The 22,247-nt window shown below is 38.7% G+C and overlaps 1 long non-coding RNA gene across 2 annotated transcripts in view; it reads left to right on the top strand.

Annotated features, from left to right (window-relative positions):
* The window catches only part of LOC149124820 (uncharacterized), a 40,738-nt gene that overhangs the window by 2,640 nt on the left and 15,851 nt on the right, over positions 1–22,247 (top strand). The window lies entirely within an intron of this gene.

Below are 22,247 nucleotides of genomic sequence, written 5' to 3'. Positions count from 1 at the left end.
CTTTGAAGAATTTGTACATATTGGTCTAACAGCTGGAAAGAATATGATGTTGAGGCTTATTTTCAAAAATTAAAACAGAAATTTTTGAAAAACAAAACGTGAAGAAATGTTAGTCTTCATTGGCTACTACTTTCATAGTTTCTAATTTGTAGGTTTCTGACAAGGGAGAGGAAACTATTGAGATGATGAAATTGGCACTCCAGTGAGTCTTCTGGTTTCATCTACAGTACGAAGGGAGGGGAATCCTTTAGAGAGTGAAAGAAATTTACTTATTACACACATCAAGTTACAAAGGACCAGTATGAAAGATGAAGATGAGAACACAGACTCAAGAAAACACAGGCTTCCCTGGAACCATAGAATGGTGGAGCATCGTCTGCTAGCAGAGCTTGTGGGAGAAGAGACCCCACAATTATTCTGGAAGTCATTTTCAGAAATATGAGTGCATTCACAATATCCAGAGGGAATGTTGGTGGCAGGGGCGTCTGATTCAGAATCTGCAGAATCTACAGCCCACAGGGGCCTCCTACGTGGGCCATGTGGGAATGACAAGATCTATAATCTTGCACTAATTTTAGCAGCACTCACTTTAAAGTGCAGTAAATCATGTAAAGGAAAATCATCTTTCTACTTGGCGTTTTTTATCAAATACTATAAAGTACATAAAGTAAAACAACATGGAAAACTCTTCTCAAAATAAATTTTAATGATAGTTATGTCAACAACAGTTGTTCCCACATGGGTAATATTTTTTTTTCAAATTTTCATTGAAATAAAAGAGTTTTGAAAGCATATTCTTTGATGGGTAGGGAAGGAAAATGAGAGATTTATTCATTACAAAATACAGGCGCAAGGGAAATTCCCTTTTGAAATCTGACAAATACACTAAACTCTATGTGAAATGAGCAAGTAAGCTGGTTATTATGATCTCTATTATATTGTTGAAGCAATTGAGGCTTATAACAGTTAAGGATGAATCAAACTCATAATTACTAAGCAATGGAGACTAATTTTGAGCTCAGTTTTTATGAGTCTTTGCCCAATGTATTTTTCTTCTGTGGTATGCTGCCTCTTCATCGAGCCTCATATTATGAACCTGATTATAACCTTTGCTGAGGACAAAATTGCAGCCATCTGAACATCTGGTGCTTCTTTCCTGTTGCATTAAGGTCTCTCTAAAGAGTTGGTAGCTGGAATACTAATTCCCATGCTGTCAGTAATTAAGTATCAGCGGAGATTTTCAAAGTTACATTATATAAGAAGTCGCTATAGAATTATTTTGGATTTAATTTTAACCAAAGTAGCCATTTCACTGTGACTTCTAAAAATGACAGTGCTTTTATTCATAGGGATGAAATGTTATTTTCAATCTATCTTCTTTAAAAACATGCCTATGGTTATCTTGACATGTGTTTGAAGTTCTCTTTGATGTACTTTAGATCAGGATAAGACACAGGTTGAATGTTTCACACAATGGTACGACTGTGAGTTTGTAGAAAAATGGAATTGAAAGATAAGTTTATTTTGGTGCCATGTTTTTATAATCCATGCAACTTTTTTACATGTTATACATTTTCTATGAACATTTTGAAGACTTCTCACTTTTATTATAGAAACATTAGATAATACAGAAATGTGAAAGAAAAACTTTTTCATGTGTAATTCCATTAGGACAAAGTCAATCTCAACATATATGATATGTTAGTGTATTACTTTGAGTCTTGATGTTTCAATACATGCTACCATGGAGAGTTGTGTTCCAGGGCATCTACTTTGTGCCAGACACTGACCAAGACTCTGAGCTTGCAGTGCAGAAAATAGACAAGGTCACTATGTTCATTGAAACCCTCTGCAGCTCTCTCCCTGCACCCACCCCTTGATTCCCTGTATCTATCTATCTATCTATCTATCTATCTGTTTATCTACCTATCTATCTGTCTATCTCCATCTGTATGTGTGTGTGTGTCTCTCTCTCTTCAGTAGGATATGACTTTAGCCAGTTAATATATTCTTTTATTTCTTAAAATCATATTTTGCGTATTTCCTTCTGTAAATAATTCTTGTGATCACCAACTATAGGCCATGGAGTGTTCAATCTATAATGAACTATTCTATCATTAGATATTCAAATTCTGATTTTTTACATTATATACATTATATACATTACTATTATTTTACATTATATTTACATGATGGCTTAAGTCACTCATCCACATGTCTATTTTTTAATTTTTCTTTTCATTAAAATGTACTCATTTATAGAATGTAAAATAATCACTTATCCTACTATCTATTAATAATAATTATTCATCATTTGATTAATTCTAATTTGATGAATTCTAGTATTAGCAAACCTAACAAATGTCTTGTACTGTGTTTAGATCCTACTATTTTAATTAAAATCATATCTAATATTTTTATAGTTATTCTTAAATTGAGTTCCTTGTTTTAAAAACAAAGCCAGTGGTACTGAATGATCATCTTATAAGCCCTGAATTTGTGGATTAAACTTTGCTCAGCAATCATTTTAAAGTTCTTTTTACTCTCATTTCCATTATTATTATGAGAATAAATACATATTTTGCTATGTAGGGCCAAATAAGCAAGTAAACAAGGTTACAGGATACCCAATTAATATGCTAAGATTGACTGCTTTCCTCTATTCTGGCAATAAATAATTGGCATTTGAAATAAAAATATTTTTTCTCTATATGTATGTGTGTATACAAATGCATGTGTAGTCTTTGAAGCCATCATTTACTCAATTTTTGGAGATTTCACACTCATGTATGTTAAACTCTGATCTGGTAGCAAATGTTTTGCCTTGGTGATTTACTTCTAAGTATTCAAACATGTTTTGTTCATAAATTTACAATATGCAAGCAAGCAGAGACATGGTATACAATTTGATTGTCAGCATAAAATAAAATTTAGATTTCCTTTTTGTTATTTTGGAGGAAATGACAATAAAACTAGGTTTACAAAATAATTATGAATTTATACTGATATTTATTAATTGCATGTACCATACTTTACATCTACCTACTGCTCTCCATATCTTCATATATGGTCTGCCTTCTATGCTGTTATATGAATTTACAAGGCTCTCCTCTTACTACTAATCACCTAGAATCATGTATTCAATGTTGTTCCTTTTCATTTTGCAAAGATGTCCCTCTCTTCTCTCCTGCATCACAAAATCACTAGGTTATCTCCATGAGTACATCCAAGCCAAACTATTTCTTTTCTTTAGACTTCTTTAGACACAATTAACCTAACCCATATGACTATACTTTCCTTTATAACAAAAATTTTTAAAGAAGTCATTAATGCAAATCATGTTTATTTTGTGCCTTTTTTTCAGCACACATTTATTAAGCTTTGGGAGATAATTGGGTATATAATCCTTACATTGAGATTTGCAGATTTCATTTATTTTATAGGTAAAATTCTCAGAAGATAATAGTACTTCCATCCACCCCCTCCTTTTCCCCATTCTTCGTTTTCTTCTTTAATTTTTGCAAAAACATAATTTCAATTCACTCTATAATAATAGGCTTAATGCAGCACTATCCATAATATTCAACAACTAAAAGTAGAACAACCACAGTCCAACGGGCTGAAAACAACAATTAAATCACAAGATGTCCATTTCATCCCTATGTTTCTTTATTAACTGACACATATCAGAGAAAACATATGACATTTGTTGTCTGAGGACTTGCTTATCTCACTAAGCATAGTGATTTCCAGTTATATTTTTTTAGTCATTTCAGTCCCCTCTTGCTCTATTGAAAAAGCACTTGTTGAGGTAACCAAGACATTTATGTTGTAAAACTCAGTGGTCAGTTCCCTCAGCCTGAATGTTTTATCAGTTACATTAGATGTATTCAGTGATGACTTTCTATTAAAATACTGCTATCTCTTCATTTTAAGTTCTTCTCTTTCAGGTCTGTCTTTACATAGTTGGAAATTCATCCTAATCCCCACTGCTGATTTCTTCTTATCTTCTGGACCTTTAAATTTTGAGATATTCCAGGCTGTAATCCATGAACATATTCTTTCTTTTATTTTAAAGATTTATTTATTTATTTATTTGAAAGTCAGAGTAACACAGATAAGGAGAGGAAGAGAGAGAGTAAGAAAGAGAGAGAGAGAGACAAAGAGAGGGGCGTCTTCCGTCTGCTGATTCACTCCCTAATTGTTCTCAACGGCTGGAGTTGGGCTGATCTGAAGCCAGGAGCCAGGAGCTTCTTCTGGGTCTCCCATACAGGTGCAGGGGCTCAAGCACTTGGCCATCTTCTACTGCTTTGCCAGGCCATAGCAGAGAGCTGGATCGGAAGTTGAGTAACTGGGACTAGAACTGGCACCCATATGGGATGCGGGCACTGCAGGTGGTGGCTTTACCTGCTAAGTCACAGCACTGGCCCCGAACATATTCTTTCTATAATTCTTCTTGTTACCCAAGTTTTCTTATTCAATCTCATAGCCTTTATATATTTATCTTTGTTCTAAATATCTCTTGCCACCAACTCCAGATTTATGTATTCAACTGACTACTTGATTTTTCCACTTAGATGAATACTTGGTATCTCAACATATGATTTCCAAAATCAAACTCCCTAAACCTTCCCTTCTGTCTTTTTCATTATGATAAATGCCACCTCAGAATCAGCCCTTAAGGCATGCGGATCTGGCTGAAAAGCCCATGAGAGTATTTCAGGCATGGAAAGCCAAAACACTCTGGGGGAAAAAAAAAAAAAAAAAAACCTAAATGAAAGATCTCTGCGAGTGAGATCCCAGTGGAAAGAATGGGTCATCAAAGAAGGAGGTACCTTTCTCTGAAGGGAGGAGAGAACTTCCGCTTTGACCATGGCCTTGTCTAAATATGATCAGAGTCAGTGAACTCAGGGGGCTTCCATAGCCTTGGCAGCTCATGACAAGAGCCTAGGGTGATTACTGAGGCCATAAACAAGAGTGTCAATTTGTTAAGTCAACAACAGGAGTCACTGTGCACTTACTCCTCATGTAGGATCTTTGTCCTTAGTGTGCTGTACATTGAGATTTAATGCTATAACTAGTACTCAAACAGTATTTTTCACTTTATGTTTCTGTGTGGGAGCAAACTGTTGAAATCTTTACTTAATGGATGCTAAACTGATCTTCTGTATATAAAGAGAATCGAAAATGAAACTTGATGTGAATGGAAGGGGAGAGGGAGTGGATAAGGGGAGGGTTGTGGGTGGGAGGGACATTTTTGGGTGGAAGCCATTGTAACCCATAAGCTGTACTTTGGAAATATTCATTAAATAAAAGTTAAAAAAAATTATATAAAAGGCTCATTCATATGTACACATATATTTTGCATATTAAGATCATTCTAGATTATAAAATACTGTAGAACTGTGATGTGTGAAACATTAGTTATACATTGCTTTTAAATTTTAGAATAATTAAAATTAAAGAAAATGATAAATGCCACTCACATTTATCCAGGTAAAAACGTTTGACTGCTGTTTGTCTTACAGAAAACAATGCATCCACAATCCTATAATCACTATCTTCCACATATGTGTGTATACAGAAAACTAATAAGCAAAGTACAGCAAGGTCACAGGATACCTGATTAGTACGCAAAAGCTGATTGCTTTCCTAAATTTCAACAATAGATCATTGGTATTAGAAATACCCAGTTTTTAAGCTGCTCATCAACAGTCAGGGTGTGTCGCTCCCCCTCTTCATGGAGGAACGACACGGGACCCTGAGCTGTTCTTTTGTCTGCTTGGCCCTCCCCGGGTTTGCTGCTGGTTCTTCCCGGGTTGGCTGCCGTCCCTTCCACCTCCGTGGAAGGGCGGTTCCCCCTGCCACATTCCCCACTTCCGCGGGGGAGCGGCACACCACCAGCCGGCTCTCTCGGGGGCTGCTCAGATGTTATCCGGATGTTCCCCTTAGATGTTCCTGGCGCATGTTGTCTCTCTCCTCCTTTGTAGTCCTCTTCCACCAATCCCAACTCTGCTACCCACACGCCGAGTACGCTGCTCTCCTCCAATCAGGAGCAGGATCAGCTCCTGCAGGTTACTGGTCGAACTGGAGGCAGCTGTGTAAAAGTTGTTTACTCCTCTCCCAGCGCCATATTGTGAGAGAGCAGATGCATAGAATAAGTCTTAATTCCAGTAACTTAGTCTAGTCCGAGTTGCTCCCCACAAGGGTGAGGGCTGATCAAGTCACCGTTTCTCCTAGTGTTCATTTTACTTTAACAGGTTTCCTTTTTGGTGCTCAGTTAGTTGTCACCTATCAAGGAGAACAAGTGTCATTTGTCCCTTTGGGATTGGCTTATTTCACTCAACATAATGTTTTCCAAATTCCTAACAGGGATCACTTTTCAGTTAAAATTTAAACACCTAAGAATAATTGTGTGTTAATTACAGAGTTCAACCAATGGTACTAGAACAAAAAAAAAATACTAAAATGGATAAAGTATTACATTGTACATCAACCGTCAGGACAAGAGCTGATCAAGTCACTGTTTCTCATAGTGTCCATTTCACTTCAACAAGTTTCCCCTTTGGTGCTCAGTTAGTTGTCGCCAATCAGGGAGAACATATGATATTTGTCCCTTTGGGACTGGCTTAATTCACTCAGCATGATGTTTTCCAGATTCCTCCATCTTGTTGCAAATGTCTGGGTTTCGTTGTTTTTGACTGCTGTATAGTATTCTATAGAGTACATGTCCCATAATTTCTTTATCCAGTCTACCGTTGATGGGCATTTGGGTTGGTTCCAGGTCTTAGCTGAGCTGCAATAAACATTAGGGTGCAGACCGCTTTTTTGTTTGCCAATTTAATTTCCTTTGGGGAAATTCCAAGGAGTGGGATGGCTGGGTTGAATGGTAGGGTTATATTCAGGTTTCTGAGGAATCTCCAGACTGACTTCCATAGTGGCTTAACCAGTTTGCATTCCCACCAACAGTGGGTTAGTGTCCCTTTTTCCCCACATCCTCGCCAGCATCTATTGTTGGTAGATTTCTGCACGTGAGCCATTCTAACTGGGGTAAGGTGGAACCTCATTGTGGTTTTGATTTGCATTTCCCTGATTGCTAGTGACCTTGAACATTTTTTCATGTGCCTGTTGGCCATTTGGATTTCCTCTTTTGAAAAATGTCTATTGAGGTCCTTGGCCCATCTCTTAAGTGGGTTGTTTGTTTTGATGTTGTGGAGTTTCTTGATTTCTTTGTAGATTCTGGTTATCAACCCTTTATCTGTTGCATAGTTTGCAAATATATTTTCCCATTCTGTCGGTTGTCTCTTCACTTTCCTGACTGTTTCTTTTGCAGTACAGAAACTTCTCAATCTGATGCAATCCCAAATGTGAATTTTGGCTTTGACTGCCTGTGCTTCTGGGGTGTTTTCCAAGAAGTCATTGCCGGTACCTATATCTTGCAGGGTTTTTCCAATGCTCTCTAATAATTTGATGGTGTCAGGTCATAGATTTAAGTTTTTAATCCATGTTGAGTGGATTTTTGTGTAAGGTGAAAGGTAGGGGTCTTGCTTCATGATTCTGCACGTGGAAATCCAATTTTCCCAGCACCATTTATTCAATAGACTGTCCCTACTCCAGAGACTGGTTTTGGATCCTTGATCAAATATGAGTTGGCTGTAGATGTTTGGGTTGATTTCTGGTGTTTCAATTCTGTTCCATTGGTCTATCCATCTGTACTAGTACCATGCTGTTTTGATTACAACTGCCCTGTAGTATGTCCTGAAATCTGGTATTGTGATGCACCAGCTTTGTTTTTTTTTTTTTTTTTTTTTTTTTTGGTACAAGATTGCTTTAGCTATTCGAGGTCTCCTGTGTCTCCATATAAATTTCAGCACCATTTTTTCTAGATCTGCGAAGAATGTCTTTGGTATCTTGATTGGTATTGCATTGAATCTATAAATTTCTTTTGGGAGAATGGACATTTTGATGATATTGATTCTTCCAATCCATGAGCATGGAAGATTTTTCCATTTCTTGGTATCCTCTTCTATTTCTTTCTTTAAGGTTTTGTAATTTTCATTGTAGAGATCTTTAACGTCCTTGGTTAAGTTTATTCCAAGGTATTTGATTGTTTTTGTAGCTATTGTGAATGGGATTGATCTTAGAAGTTCTTCCTCAGCCATGGCATTGTCTGTGTATACAAAGGCTATTGATTTTTGTGCATTGATTTTATACCCTGCTACTTTGCCAAACTCTTCTATGAGTTCCAATAGTCTCTTAGTAGAGTTCTTTGGGTCCCCTTAATTAGGAATCATATCATCTGCAAAGAGGGATAGTTTGAGTTCTTCCTTCCCAATTTGTATCCCTTTAATTTCTAATATGTTATCCTTCTTAGTATTTTTTTGTTTGTTCTACTTAATACTTTTGGTTGAATACTGTAATCAATACACAATTCTTCTTAAGTGCTGAAACTTAACTGAAAAGTGATAGCTGTTAAATATAAGAGTGGGAATAAGAGAGGGAAGAGATGTGCAATTCAGGACATGCTCAAGCTGACTTACCTCAAACGGTAGACTTAGAAACATACCAGGGGATTCGAATTCAATCCCATCGAGGTGGCATGTACCAATGCCATCTCACTAGTCCCAGTGATCAATTTCTGTTCGCAATTGATCATAAAGATAGGACTAAGAAGCATAGGGATCACATAAACAAGACTAGTGTCTGCCAATACTAGCTGATAGAATAAAAAAGGGAGAGAATGATCCAACATGGGAAGTGAGATACACAGCAGACCCATAGAATGGCAAATGTCCTAACAGCACTCTGGCTTCATAATCAGCCCTTAAGGCATGCGGATCCGGCTGAAATGCCCATGAGAGTATTTCAGGCATGGAAAGCCAAAACACTCTGGGGGGAAAAAAAAAAAAAAACCTAAATGAAAGATCTCTGCGAGTGAGATCCCAGTGGAAAGAATGGGTCATCAAAGAAGGAGGTACCTTTCTCTGAAGGGAGGAGAGAACTTCCACTTTGACCATGGCCTTGTCTAAAAATGATTAGAGTCAGTGAACTCAGGGGGCTTCCATAGCCTTGGCAGCTCATGACAAGAGCCTAGGGTGATTACTGAGGCCATAAACAAGAGTGTCAATTTGTTAAGTCAACAACAGGAGTCACTGTGCACTTACTCCTCATGTAGGATCTTTGTCCTTAGTGTGCTGTACATTGAGATTTAATGCTATAACTAGTACTCAATCAGTATTTTTCACTTTATGTTTCTGTGTGGGAGCAAACTGTTGAAGGCCAATAGCTTTTCTCTGTCCCCAGATCTACAGATATGATATAGCACAACACAATTCAGTTCAGGTTGTCATTATGTAAGAATCACTTGCAACAAATGACTGTCCAGACATGTAGCCAAAACACAAAGTCATCCATATGTGGGGAACTACAGCCCACTCTACCTTCTCTGTTGCTTGAGCAAATTAATGAATCAAGTCTCAAGTTTCAGACTCATCTCATGCACTTCTTCTACTTGACCAACAATGCTTTCCGTTTCTACCGGAGAGTGAAATTATACTTATTTTCATTTGGAAAGCCAGCTATTTCTCCCTTTCAACTGTGTGGGTTAAATAATACTAGTTTTACTTTCTGGCTTTAAGTGCAGTCATGTAGATTCAGTAGAAATGCATTTATTCACAGAAAGACAATGACTTAAGCCAATGAAAACCAGACTGAGAAATCAAAAAAAAATTACTCAATTAACTTAATTTTAATCAATATATTTTTGTTTGAAAGGTGAAAAGAGTCAGACAGAAAATCATCTCCTGGTTCACTTCCTAAATACCCACAATAGCAAGGCCTGGCCAAAAACAAAGTGAGAAGCCCAGAACTCAATCCAGGCCTCCCACAAGGACCCATGTACTTGAGCCATCAGCAGCCGTCTGCCATGGTGTGCACTGATGGAAATGTGGAATCAGGAGCAGAGCTGGAACTCAGACCCTGGCACTCCAATATGAGATGCAGGTGTCCAGTGGTGTCTAAACACCTGCACAAATGTCTACCCCCCACCCCAACTAATTTTTTTATTATTGCAAAGATAAGCCAAGTTGTAACATTTGTGGAAACTATATCTTAGAAAAAGCTACCATAGAGAAAAACAATGTCAAAGGTTGAAAAGCTGAAAAAATTGACACGTGACTTAAGAATCCAGATCTAGCTGGGCTTAAGTTAGAGAACTTTTACTTTCCACTCTAGAAAACTGTGTGATGTCCCTTTTCTTTGGATAATGGCATTGTGAGTGGAGTATCGCTTTCTTGTCTCCAAGAGGGGCCCTGCTCCTTGCCTTCTCCGGGCTGGTCCTTCCAAACCCTTCCTCATCACCACGCCTTGGATGGGGTGGGAGGGAGAGAGCTTTTCTTCATTTTTACTTAGTGATGGGGAGCTTAAAGAAAGGAAATACTAAACCTACTTGAAAACATTCCATAAGAACTCTATTCTTCATTAGCTATGAGAGAATTCATGCATTATTAGGCCATAGTTTTAAGATTATTTTGTAGTACTTTACATAATGGAGGTTATATGAAATATTTCATAATAATTATATGCTAAGCTGATAACTCAGATACTTGGTGGGACAGTTATCCAGATGATTTATTCATGGCAGTGTTAATGTAGTCACTATAGTACTGTGGCTCACTATGCAAAGACTACTGACACTGAGAAGGAGATTTAAACCTAATCCTATTTTACAAAGGAATCGTCCTTAATATAAAAAAAGCCTTGATTATTGCTGCAACACCCTTAGCACTCAGCTCCCACATATTCCCCCAAAAGCAACAGTTAAGTGAATATAATTTGTAAAAAATCATAATGAGAACAATTTAACTATAGACAGTCTGTTACTAGAAGGATTCAAATTCCTGTCCAATATCTATTATATTTACTATTTGATTCATATTTCCTCATAAACGTATGATAACTCCACATGTCCAACGCTGAAATCAAATATTAATTAAAACCACATTCACTGGTCTAGAGTTGAGGATTATGATTGTAAATTTTGAAATATGCCTATTCATATCATAGCTTCAGTAAAATGATCATTGCCCACAAATTCACTACATGATTAGATGTATAAGTACTTATTTGTGTCTCACATGTTATTAGACAAATATTTAACAAATAAGGGTAATAACTCTTTATCATGTTGACTAAGATTTATGTCATGAATAATCAATGACATATGAGTAAACTGAGGTTACAAGAAGCACTACAGTGACCTTAAGCAGATGGATTTTGATGTGGAATTGCTATTTTAACTACAAATCTGTATTAAGATTACACTCTATTGCCACTAATGGATAAGGCGCTTGTCAAAGTACTCTTGTTACATTCTAATCTTCAAATTCTGTGATCCTGATTTTCCTTACAACCCCAGAAATCTCAAAGCGAGCAAGCATTAGATATCCAGTTGGTATTCGGGCCGACTTTGATGAAGTGCCACTTCAATTTTTGGCAGAAATATGGTGCCAGTATGTGCTTTGAGAGGACTCATTGTCTGATTCATCCCATTTATTTTACAACCTGTTAAGATCAGGATATAATTGCTTAGTTATTTCTAATAATTTTTAGAGTGTACTAATTTATGAACTGCATGATAGAATATTCATTTTTCAAGGGACCTTTCAGAAGAGAACAATACATATCCTTTAAACATAAAAATAATGTATGAAAGAATACTGCTTTAAATTTCATGGGTAAAATATACTGAATTTTATGAGCGGACTATAGTGCAACCACAAATACTGTAACATTTGGTTTTTTTATTGACAATTTAGACTGAGGAAATAATTTATATAAATTAAATTGTATATGACATTTAATTATATAGTTTTTTACTGAGTTTGCTCCCTTTATCTACAGTTAACCTTTTTCCCATTATTTTAAGTGACTTCCTCTACATGACAGGGCTGCTTGGTAGGAAAACATAGGCAGGTGTAGCTTTGTGTCTCCATTCAAAATACATCCAGTTTCACCATTCAGTCCTTAGGCTCAATGGATCCATTAGGGTGGATCTCAGAAAATATGAGAACAAAGGAGAACAAGCAGTAGCCATTACCCGCTATAGTAAATACTGCTCATGGTGTGAAACCCAAACTCAGAGCAGACTTCAGGCTGAAGCTTGTATTAGGTAGAACCAAAGTCTTAGCTAACAAGCCAGAATTTAGGTTGTACGTTCACTTAATATTACTCTCTGATTTAGATTTGCGTTTTTTTTCCCCTGAGCGCTTCTGTCCCTGTTGGTAAGATCTCCATGCTGGTTGCCTAGTGAATTCAGAGCCAAGTCCTGCTGAAGTCTGGGATACCTGCCAGCTAACTGGTTACACCCTCGACCACCATACTACCTGCTTCCTGAACCAATTAACCTGTGTTTGGATTCCTAAAACATCTGCCCCATGCCAGTCTGACTGTATAAGTTCAAATCCTAGCATCCTCCCAAAAATGTTCAAGATGTTCCTCACTAAGCCTCAGTTCCCTCAGTGGTTGTGTGTTCAGCCATTCCAGGGCAGTGTCATCATGGAGTCAGCTTGGTTAAATTAATAATTCAAGGTGTTTCACAGACAAGTGAAAGTGAGGATCATTTACAGTATTGTTTCAGTGAAAAAATATTCTAATCTTCCAAGAATTGACAGGCAAATGATTCTTGTGAAGAAAAATCAGGTGACCACGACAGCCAGGGCTGGGCAAGGTCAAAGCCAGGATCCAGGAACTCCAGCTTTGTCTCCCACACGGGTGCGGGGACCCAAGTGCTTGGTCTGTCTTCCGCTGCATTTCCTACTTTCATGGTAAGGAAGCAGGTATCCTGCTTCCTTAGCAGGGAGCTGGATAAAGACATGAATTGGCGCCCATATGGAATGTCAGTGTCGTAGGCCAGGAGTGCTGGCCCTGGGATATGTATTATTATATGTGACATGCTTATGTACCCCAAAGATAAACGGCATAGTCACCTTCAAAGTAGCTCTTATTTACTTTGGAAGTAATTATAGGCCATTATATTTTTAATTGTGGATAATTTTGTAATTAATGTTATTAACATGATAATACAGAATTTGTTTCATGCTCTAAGCCATATAAATGTTGTCAGATCTGGAATGACTCTCAAAGCATTAATTTTAATTGAACAAATGCAGAGATCATTGCAACATAAACAAAACATTATTCCTCATAGATTTACTGATATACATACTGTAGAAAACAAAAAAAGCAACAAAATATTTTAGTTCCATTAATTTATTCTTCTTTATTCAAATTTTTGGCCCATAATAGGCATTCTAAATGTTTTTTGAGATAATGAGTGAACTAGTAAAGTTGGATAAGGAACTGAATTTCCTTTGATGAGCGTTCCATTCAAGTGAAAACCCTGACTTTAGCAGCAATCATCCTCTCCCTCCTCCTTTTTATATTCTGAAACTGGGCTCCATCTGAAAGAGTCACTCTTATGGTTGATTTGGTCAGTAAATTACATGATTTTTCAGAAGTACATTGAGGTCAATTTAGATCACTACCTCAAAGTAGGCTGCGAAGTGAAAGTGGTCTTGGCAATTCAGTGAAGGTGGCTTTTGTGAGGGAATCACTCTGCTCAATGAAAAATTCCCAGAGATTTCAGCTGATCTTTGTCCTTCCTAATTTCCTATCCAATGATGGCAGTCTGAACAGCACTGCCATAGAGAGAATCTCAAAGTCCATCCGAGGAGTATCTCTATGATGCTATCAGTACCAGCAAAATGTAGGATCATCTTTATAGTTTTTCATAACACATAAGAAATAAAACAAGAGGACTTCCCATAATCTACAGGAAAGATGACAATGTAGCTGTGAATTTGATTATTCTAGCACTTCTAGTTATACGTCATTGGTCTTGTCTACTTACTTAACCTGTCTAATCTTGAAATAGTGCATAAAATTTCAGTAGTATTAATTTACATATGACACTTAATAGATTTCAAAATACATATTTTAACTTCATATTTTTCCTTTTCCCCTTCTATTTGTATTTACCCTTATGAGGTCTTCCATTGTATCTTAATGATTACAGGATTCTCTATGTTATTGTACCTTAATGTTTTAAGTAACTGAATACAGGCATTGCAATAAAAATAGATTTAGTTAATGATTCTACTTATTGTTATGGATTTGTAGAGGGGCTGGTGTTCTGGCATGGCAGGTAAAACTTCCCGTGGGAAGCTGGGTTGTGTCCTGGCTGCTTTACATCCCACACAGCTCCCTGCCAATGTGCCTGGGAACACGGTTGAAGATGGCCTAAGTGCTGGGGCTCCTGCACCCTTGTGAGGCACCCAGAGGGAGCTCCTGGCTTCTAGTTTTGGATTGACCCAGCTCTAGCCATAGTAGCTGTTTGGAGAGTGGACCAGTGGATAGATGATTCTCTCTCCATCCCTTCCTCCTTCCCTCCCTCCAGTAGTAAGTCTGGCTATCAAGGGTTGGAACTAGGATGTCCGTTCTTGCTGTTATCCTCAACTTAACATAATTGCTCCTCTGTCCCATAGCCATGGGCACTTCAGGTTTAGAAGGGCTTGGAATATGAGGAAAAAAATACATCCGAGAGTATACAGTAGTGGTCTCTTAGAAATGGGCTTTGGGACTGCTCCAGGAAGCGTGCTAACTGGTCCCGATTGCTAATTCTCATTAGGATTAGTACCCCTATTACTCAATAAAACAAGGTTTGTTCAAAGCCCAGGAATTCATCTGGAGTGCCTCGTAGGACTGCCGTCCCCAAGGGCCAAATTCAGTGGAGAATTCTTACATCCAGCTGCCATAAATACCCACAAGGTGGAAACCTTCAGGCCACCCCTCAGCTGAAGAGCAGAAATGCGAGCCTGGGATGGGGGATTGGAGAGCGGTGGTAATAGCTCAGGAGAGCTCCATAACAACTCGCCTATGAGCATGTTATCTATAAATCAACTGTCCTTTTCCCGCTGCCATCTCCATGTTATTATTATTTTTTTTTTTTTTTGACAGGCAGAGTGGACAGTGAGAGAGAGAGACAGAGAGAAAGGTCTTCCTTTGCCGTTGGTTCACCCTCCAATGGCTGCCGCGGCCGGCGTGCTGCGGCCGGCACACCACGCTGATCCAAAGACAGGAGCCAGGTGCTTCTCCTGGTCTCCCATGGGGTGCAGGGCCCAAGCACTTGGGCCCTCCTCCACTGCACTCCCGGGCCACAGCAGAGAGCTGGCCTGGAAGAGGGACAACCGGGACAGAATCCGGTGCCCCGACCGTGACTAGAACCCGGTGTGCCGGCGCCGCAAGGCGGAGGATTAGCCTAGTGAGCCGCGTCGCCGGCCTATATTATTTTAATTAACCATGTGGCTGGTGGTAACCTGGGAGGGATATAATTTCCAGTGGACTTTGGTCTCACGTTTTAGGCTGAAGGAGAGAATAGTTTCTTCTGAGGTGACGATCGTTGCATTCGATGAGGTAGGGGCATTGTTTTCTGCTTTTGTGTTCCCAACAGGTTCATGGGTTTCAGTAATTGGTGCAAGGGGTTTAAGGGTATTGAAAATATTCTTGGCCGGCGCCGCGGCTCAGTAGGCTAATCCTCCACCTTTCGGCGCCGGCACACCGGGTTCTAGTCCCGGTTGGGGCGCCGGATTCTGCCCCGGTTGCCCCTCTTCCAGGCCAGCTCTCTGCTGTGGCCAGGGAGTGCAGTGGAGGATGGCCCAAGTGCTTGGACCCTGCACCCCATGGGAGACCAGGAAAAGCACCTGGCTCCTGGCTCCTGCCATCGGATCAGCGCGGTGCACCGGCCGCAGCACGCCGGCCGTGGCGGCCATTGGAGGGTGAACCAACGGCAAAGGAAGACCTTTCTCTCTGTCTCTCTCTCTCACTGTCCACTCTGTCTGTCAAAAAAAAAAAAAATTAAAAAAAAAATAACTACATGTTGAAGAAAGTAATTCACGGAGTTAACACAGTAACCACGGATATCTACATTATGGGCCTATTAGAATTAAACAGGAGATTCAAGGATTTTTTTTAAAAAAAGATTTTATTTCTTTATTTGAAAGGCAGAGGGGAGAGAGAGAGAGAGAGAGAGAGAGAGAGAGAGAGAAGGAGAGGCAGAGAAAGAGAGATCTTCCATTCACTGATTTACCCCCCAAATGGCTGCAACAGCTGGGGGTAGGCCAGGCTGAAGCCAGGAGCCAGGAGCTTGGTCCGGGTCCCCCATATTAGTGCAGGGGCCTCTGACATTTTCCCAGGTGTGTTAGTGAGGAATTCAGTTGGGAGTGGAACAAAAGAGATGTCGGTGCTGTAGGCTGTGGTTTAACCCACTGTGTCACACTGCCAGCCCCTGAAATGCAAGTTTCAATACACATTTTAACTCATACATATTAGAAAGAGGAGAGATCTTAATTTCAACTTCATAGAATTTTTAATTTGGTAGGATTTATCACTACTCATGATGGATATTCTCCCTCTAATGTGAATCTTTTTAAAGAATTATTTATTTAAAGGTAAAGAGAGAGAGAATCAAAGATATCTTAGATGCTGGCTCACTCCCTAATGCCTGCAACAGTCAGGGATGGGCCAGGTCAATGCCTGGAGCCAGGCATTCAATCCAGGCCTTTCATGTGGGTGGCAGGGACCCAAGGACTTGAGCATTCTGAGTGTACATCCCAGAGGGAAGCTGGAATACGGAGGGGAGACAGGACTCTAACACACACACTCTGATATAGGGCTCAGGTATCCCAAATGGTGGCTAATACACTAGGCAAAATGCCTGTCTCCACTTGATATTTTTTAGGGCTCATATAATAAAAATAGTTTTGTATTGTAATTGTGTAAATTTTTTTTGGTAACAGTTTCATGTTCCTTTAGGGAGCTGCTCTCTATATGTGCTTATCCTTTGCTGCCACCATGTGGTTGTAGAAAGCAATAACATAAACAGTTTTCCTTCCCCCTAAATTTTTAGTTTAATCAACGGAGAATTTAGAAAACACAATATTTAGGTCAAAACCTTGAGAAATAATTTTTAAATTAAAAAATGAGTCACAGATATATTTTCTTGTGCTAAATGCACACACATATATGGAGAATGTGCTACTTTGATGTCATTTGTTAACATCTCTCTCCATTTTGGTAAAAAAAATGAGGAAAGGAAAGCAAAGAGAATATAATGCTGTTTACAAGGGGATCGATATTTGTTTTCCAATTTGCAAGAATTAGCTATAGCTGTAACCGCAGAGGTGACCCCATCATTCTCCCTTCTTATTCAGGTATCTTTCCTGAGTGTATCAGATTGGTTAAGACAACACCTATGTCTACCATTCTCTCCAGGAGAGGACACTTTCTCTGGGCCATCATGGTTATGAAATGTTCATTTTTTTCAGCTTTAACATCTTATAAACGGGGTCATCTTATAAACAGGGTCACTTTGGAATTCAAAATCTAAACTGGGACATAATTTAAAAATATAAATAAGTAAATAAAGACAATTCTCTGGGTAACTAAGCACATATCGTTATTCTACTCTACAATGGGCCAGCTTAAATTGTTACATGAAAAGGGCTTCCTGTGACAGACAGGGCCTGTGACAGACAGACTACTTGTGGCAGTCCCATAGGCACCAGGCTTAGAAGGATCCCAATCTTGTACACTGCTGCTTTCTAATCATTATTGAGCAAGGGACCCTGCACTTTCACTGTGCACCCAGTCCTGCAAAATGTGTATACTATCCTCACGTAAGGATTTTTAATAGTGTTCCTAGCCTGTTGGTGGGGGGGGATTTATTTATCTGAAAGGCAAAATATCAGAGAAAGGGGGGAGGGAGAGAGAGAGAGAGAGAGAGAAGAAGAAGAAGAAGAAGAAGAAGAAGAAGAAGAAGAAGAAGAAGAAGAAGAAGAAGAAGGGAAGGGAAGGGAAGGGAAGGGAAGGGAAGGGAAGGGAAGGGAAGGGAAGGGAAGGGAAGGGAAGGGAAGGGAAGAGAAGAGAAGAGAAGAGAAGAGAAGAGAAGAGAAGAGAAGAGAAGAGAAGAGAAGAGAAGAGAAGAGAAGAGAAGAGAAATCTCCCATCCACTGGTTCACTCCCGATATGGCCACAACATCCAGATCTGGGCCATGCTGAAGCCAGGCGTCAGGAATTTCATTTAGGTTTCTGAAGTGGATGGCTGGGGCCCAAGCACTTGGACCATCTTCCACGGCCTTCCCAGGTGCATTAGCAGGAAGCTGTATCAGAAGTAGAGCAGCTGATATTCAAATCAGCACTCTGATACGGGATGTTGATGCCACAAGTGGTAGGTTAACCCACTGTACCACAATGCCTGCTCCTAGTTTGTCTTTCTTAAAGGAACTGTTACCCTATTCCTATTTTCTTCATTAGCAAAAGGGTCACACCCCTCCAGACACTTTGTTTTCCTCATACATTCTCCCTAAAAGCAAACTGCAGTTCCCTAAGTAATAGTCCATGATATAGGATATTTGTATTTTTCATCTCTCTATATTAGTCATTTTTCTTGCACTGTACGCTCCTAATTTATGTTTGCAATTCAAAAACCTTTTTATCATATAAAACTGCCCTCACTGTGCGCCATCATGATACACACATATTTCAGGTACTATTTTTAGTTAAATAAAACCAGTCCCCACAACATTTTAAAATAGTATGACTCTAGTACTTTTTCAAGTTTCTAAAAATATTGCTTATATTTACAGCATCAACAACATGATATCTTGATATACATATTCATAGGGAGATGGTTACTACCATTAAGCAAATTGACATATTCCTCTCTTCGCTTAATTACCGCTTCTCTGTGTGTGCTTGTATGTGTGAGATGAGAGCATTTGAAACCTAATCTTAACAAATTTACCATCTGTAATACACTGGTCTTAACTGTATTCCTCAGGCTCTACATTAGCTCTCGATACCCATCCGACAGCACTGCTTTTGTGCTCTTGACTCATATCGCCATATTTTCCCCATGCCCCAGTCCAGATAACCCCTGTTATACTCTCTGCTTCTGTGAGTTTGGCTGGTTTAGATTCCACAAATGAGGTCATGTAGTATTTTTCTTTCTGTACTTTGTTTATTTCACTTGACATAATGTTCTGTTTTACTTATATATAAATTACATATATATGAGTGTAAGTGCATGATATATATAATATATATGCATGTGTTACCCACATACACACAAATAAATATTATATATATATATATAAAATTTATTTACTCATTTATCTACGGATGGGCATTTAGGTTATTTCTCTGTTTGCTGTTGTGACTAATGCATCAATGAACATTAGAATACAGACTTTTTTTTCAAGGTAATGATTTCATATTCATTGGCTATATATCCAGAAGTAGAATTTCTGGTAGTTTTATTTTATTCTTAACATTTATTTTATGGAGGCAGGGAAAGTGGTGTGGGATCTGGTCATCTCAATTAGTAATTAATTGTTCCACTCCTAGGTCAAACATCTATACAACTAAGTCTATGTCTAGTAATTTGAGGGACTTCCCTATTGCTTTCCGTATACTGGTTGTCCTAATTTATATTCCAGAAAACATTGCAGATTCTTTCCCTTTACACATTGGCTAGGCCAATAGTTGTTACCTTTCCTCTTTTTGCTAATATCCATTCTAACAGATGTGAGGTGGTATATCATTGTGGTTTCAAATCCATTTCCTGGATGATTATCTATGTTGTCCTTTTTTTTTTTTTGCACCTTTTCATGTATGTGTTTATCATTGTATCCCTTTCCTTGTGAAATGTATATTAGATCCTTTGCACATTTTCTAATCATGGTGTTGTCTGTTTATTTGTTTTGTTATTGAGTTTCCTGAGTTTCTTATAGATTTCAAACACTAACCCCTTACCTGAAATATGGTTTGCAGATATTTTCTCCCAGTTATACACTATTTTATTGATTGTTTCCTTTCCTAATAGAAACTTTCAAGTTTGATACAGCCACCATGTTTATTTTTGCTTTTATTTCCTGAGATTTTGGTGTCATACTGCAAAAATCATTGCCAAGACCAACTAGGGAGCTTTCCCCCAGGGACTAAAATCAACCCCTGGAGCACAGACTGTTTCTTCAACAAATGGTGCTTGGAAAACTGGGTTTCCACATACAGAAGTATGAAGCAACACCCCTTCCTTATGCCTTACACAAAAGTCCACTCAAAATGGATTGAAGACCTAAATCTATGACCTGATACCATCAAATTATTAGAGAACATTGGGAAAACTCTGCAAGACAGTAGCATAGACAAAGAGTTCTTGGAAAAGACCCCAGAGTCCCAGGCAATCAAAGCCAAAATTGACAAATGGATTGCATCAAATTGAGAAGCTTCTGTACTGCAAAAGAAACACTCAGCAAAGTCAAGAGGCAATTGACAGAATGGGAAAAGTTATTTGCAAACTATTTAACTGATAAAGGATTAATAAATCAAGAAACTCAACAACAACAAAAAAACCAGTTAAAAAATGGGCAAAGGATTTAAACAGGCATTTTTCAAAAAAGGAAATCCAAATGGCCAACAGACAAATGAAAAAATGCTCAGGATCACTAGCCATCAGGGAAATGCAAATCAAAACCACAATGAAGTTTCACCTCACCTGAGTTAGAATGACTTTCATACAGAAATCAACAAACAACAAATGCTGGTGAGGATGTGGGGGAAAAGATATCCTAAACCACTGTTGGTGGGAATGTAAACTGGTACAGCCACTATAGAAGAAAGTATGGAGAGTCCTCAGATATCTGAATACAGACCTACCACACGACCCAGCCATCTCACTCCTGAAAATTTACCCAAAGTAAATGAAATCAGTATATGAAAGTTATCTGTACCCCATGTTTATTTGCTGCTCAGTTCACAACAGCTAAGACATGGAATCATCCCAAATGCCCATCAACTGAAGACTGGACAAAGAAATTATGGGATATGTATATCATAGGAAAAAACACACTGATTTAAAAAGTCTAGTCATTTGCAACACTATGGATGAAACTGGGAAACATCACACTTAGGAAATAAGCCAATCTCAAAGGGACAAATATCATATGTTCTCCCCAACTTGTGATAACTAATAGAGCAACTAAAAGGCAATCTGTAGAAGTGAAATTGACAGTTTGAGAAGCAAAGACTCTGAACAGCCCTTGTCTCAAATGTTGAGGAACCATTTTTCTTTTTTTTCCTCTCACTATTTGTTGAACACTTTCTTAACAGAGAGTTAATCATATGTGAATAAAGTTAATTGAAAATATATCTTAGTAAAAAAAAAGAGTGGAAATAAGAGATGGAGGAGCAAGAGTGGTGAGAAGTTAAATACTAGGGTGGGCACAGTGGGAACAATGACCATATCACTAAAGTTGTCATTGGGGAGTGGATGAAGTTTATAACTGTAAAGCTGTATAGTTCTGTATACATTCCTACAGAATTACTTCTAAGGGTACAGTTTAAAAACTTGCCAGCTGGCGCTGTTACTCACTTGGTTAATCCTCCACCTGCAGTATTGACATCTCATATGGGTGCTGGGTTCTAGTCCTGGTTGCTCCTCTTCCAGTCCAGCTCTCTGCTGTGGCCCAGGAGTGCAGTGGAGGATGGTCCAAATGCTTGGGCCCCTGCACCTGCATGGGAGACCAGGAGGAAGCACCTGGCTCCTGGCATTGAATCAGCACAGTGCCGATCGTAGTGGCCATTTGGGTGTGAACCAACAGAAGGAAGACCTTTCTCTCTGTCTCTGTCTCTCTCTCTCTCACTGTCTAAAAACTCTTTAAAATAAATTTTTAAAAAATAAATAAAAAAATAAAAACTTGCCATGGGATCCCAAATCCTCTTAAGTTGGGGAATAAAAACATCATTTAAGTGTTAAAGTAATCACATGGATAAGATGAAGTGTTGAAGTGATCATATCAATAGTATTAAGTGTTTGGTAATAATAATAGATAGAATTAAAAACATGGGGAGCAGTACATACAGCAGACTCATAGAATGTTAATGGTTTTAAGTAACACTCTAACCTCAGAATCAGCTCTTAAGGCATTCTGGTCTAGCTGAAAAGCCCAGGGGAGCATTTCAGGTAGGGAAAGCCAAGACACTGTGGCAAAAAAATATCCTACATGAAGGACCTCTGTGGGTGAGACCCCAGTGGAAAGAAGTGTTCATTAGAGAAGGAGGTATTTTTCTCTGAAGGGAGGAGAGAACTTCCACTTTGACTATGACCTTGTCTAACTATTGAAGGAGTTTGT

The sequence above is a fragment of the Oryctolagus cuniculus genome, chromosome 8 (genome assembly GCF_051225735.1).
Source record: "Oryctolagus cuniculus isolate XC-2025 breed Fujian yellow rabbit chromosome 8, ASM5122573v1, whole genome shotgun sequence".
Classification (NCBI taxonomy): domain Eukaryota; kingdom Metazoa; phylum Chordata; class Mammalia; order Lagomorpha; family Leporidae; genus Oryctolagus; species Oryctolagus cuniculus.
Note: the sequence above shows the minus strand (reverse complement) of the source record. Positions and strands in the feature narration are given on the sequence as shown.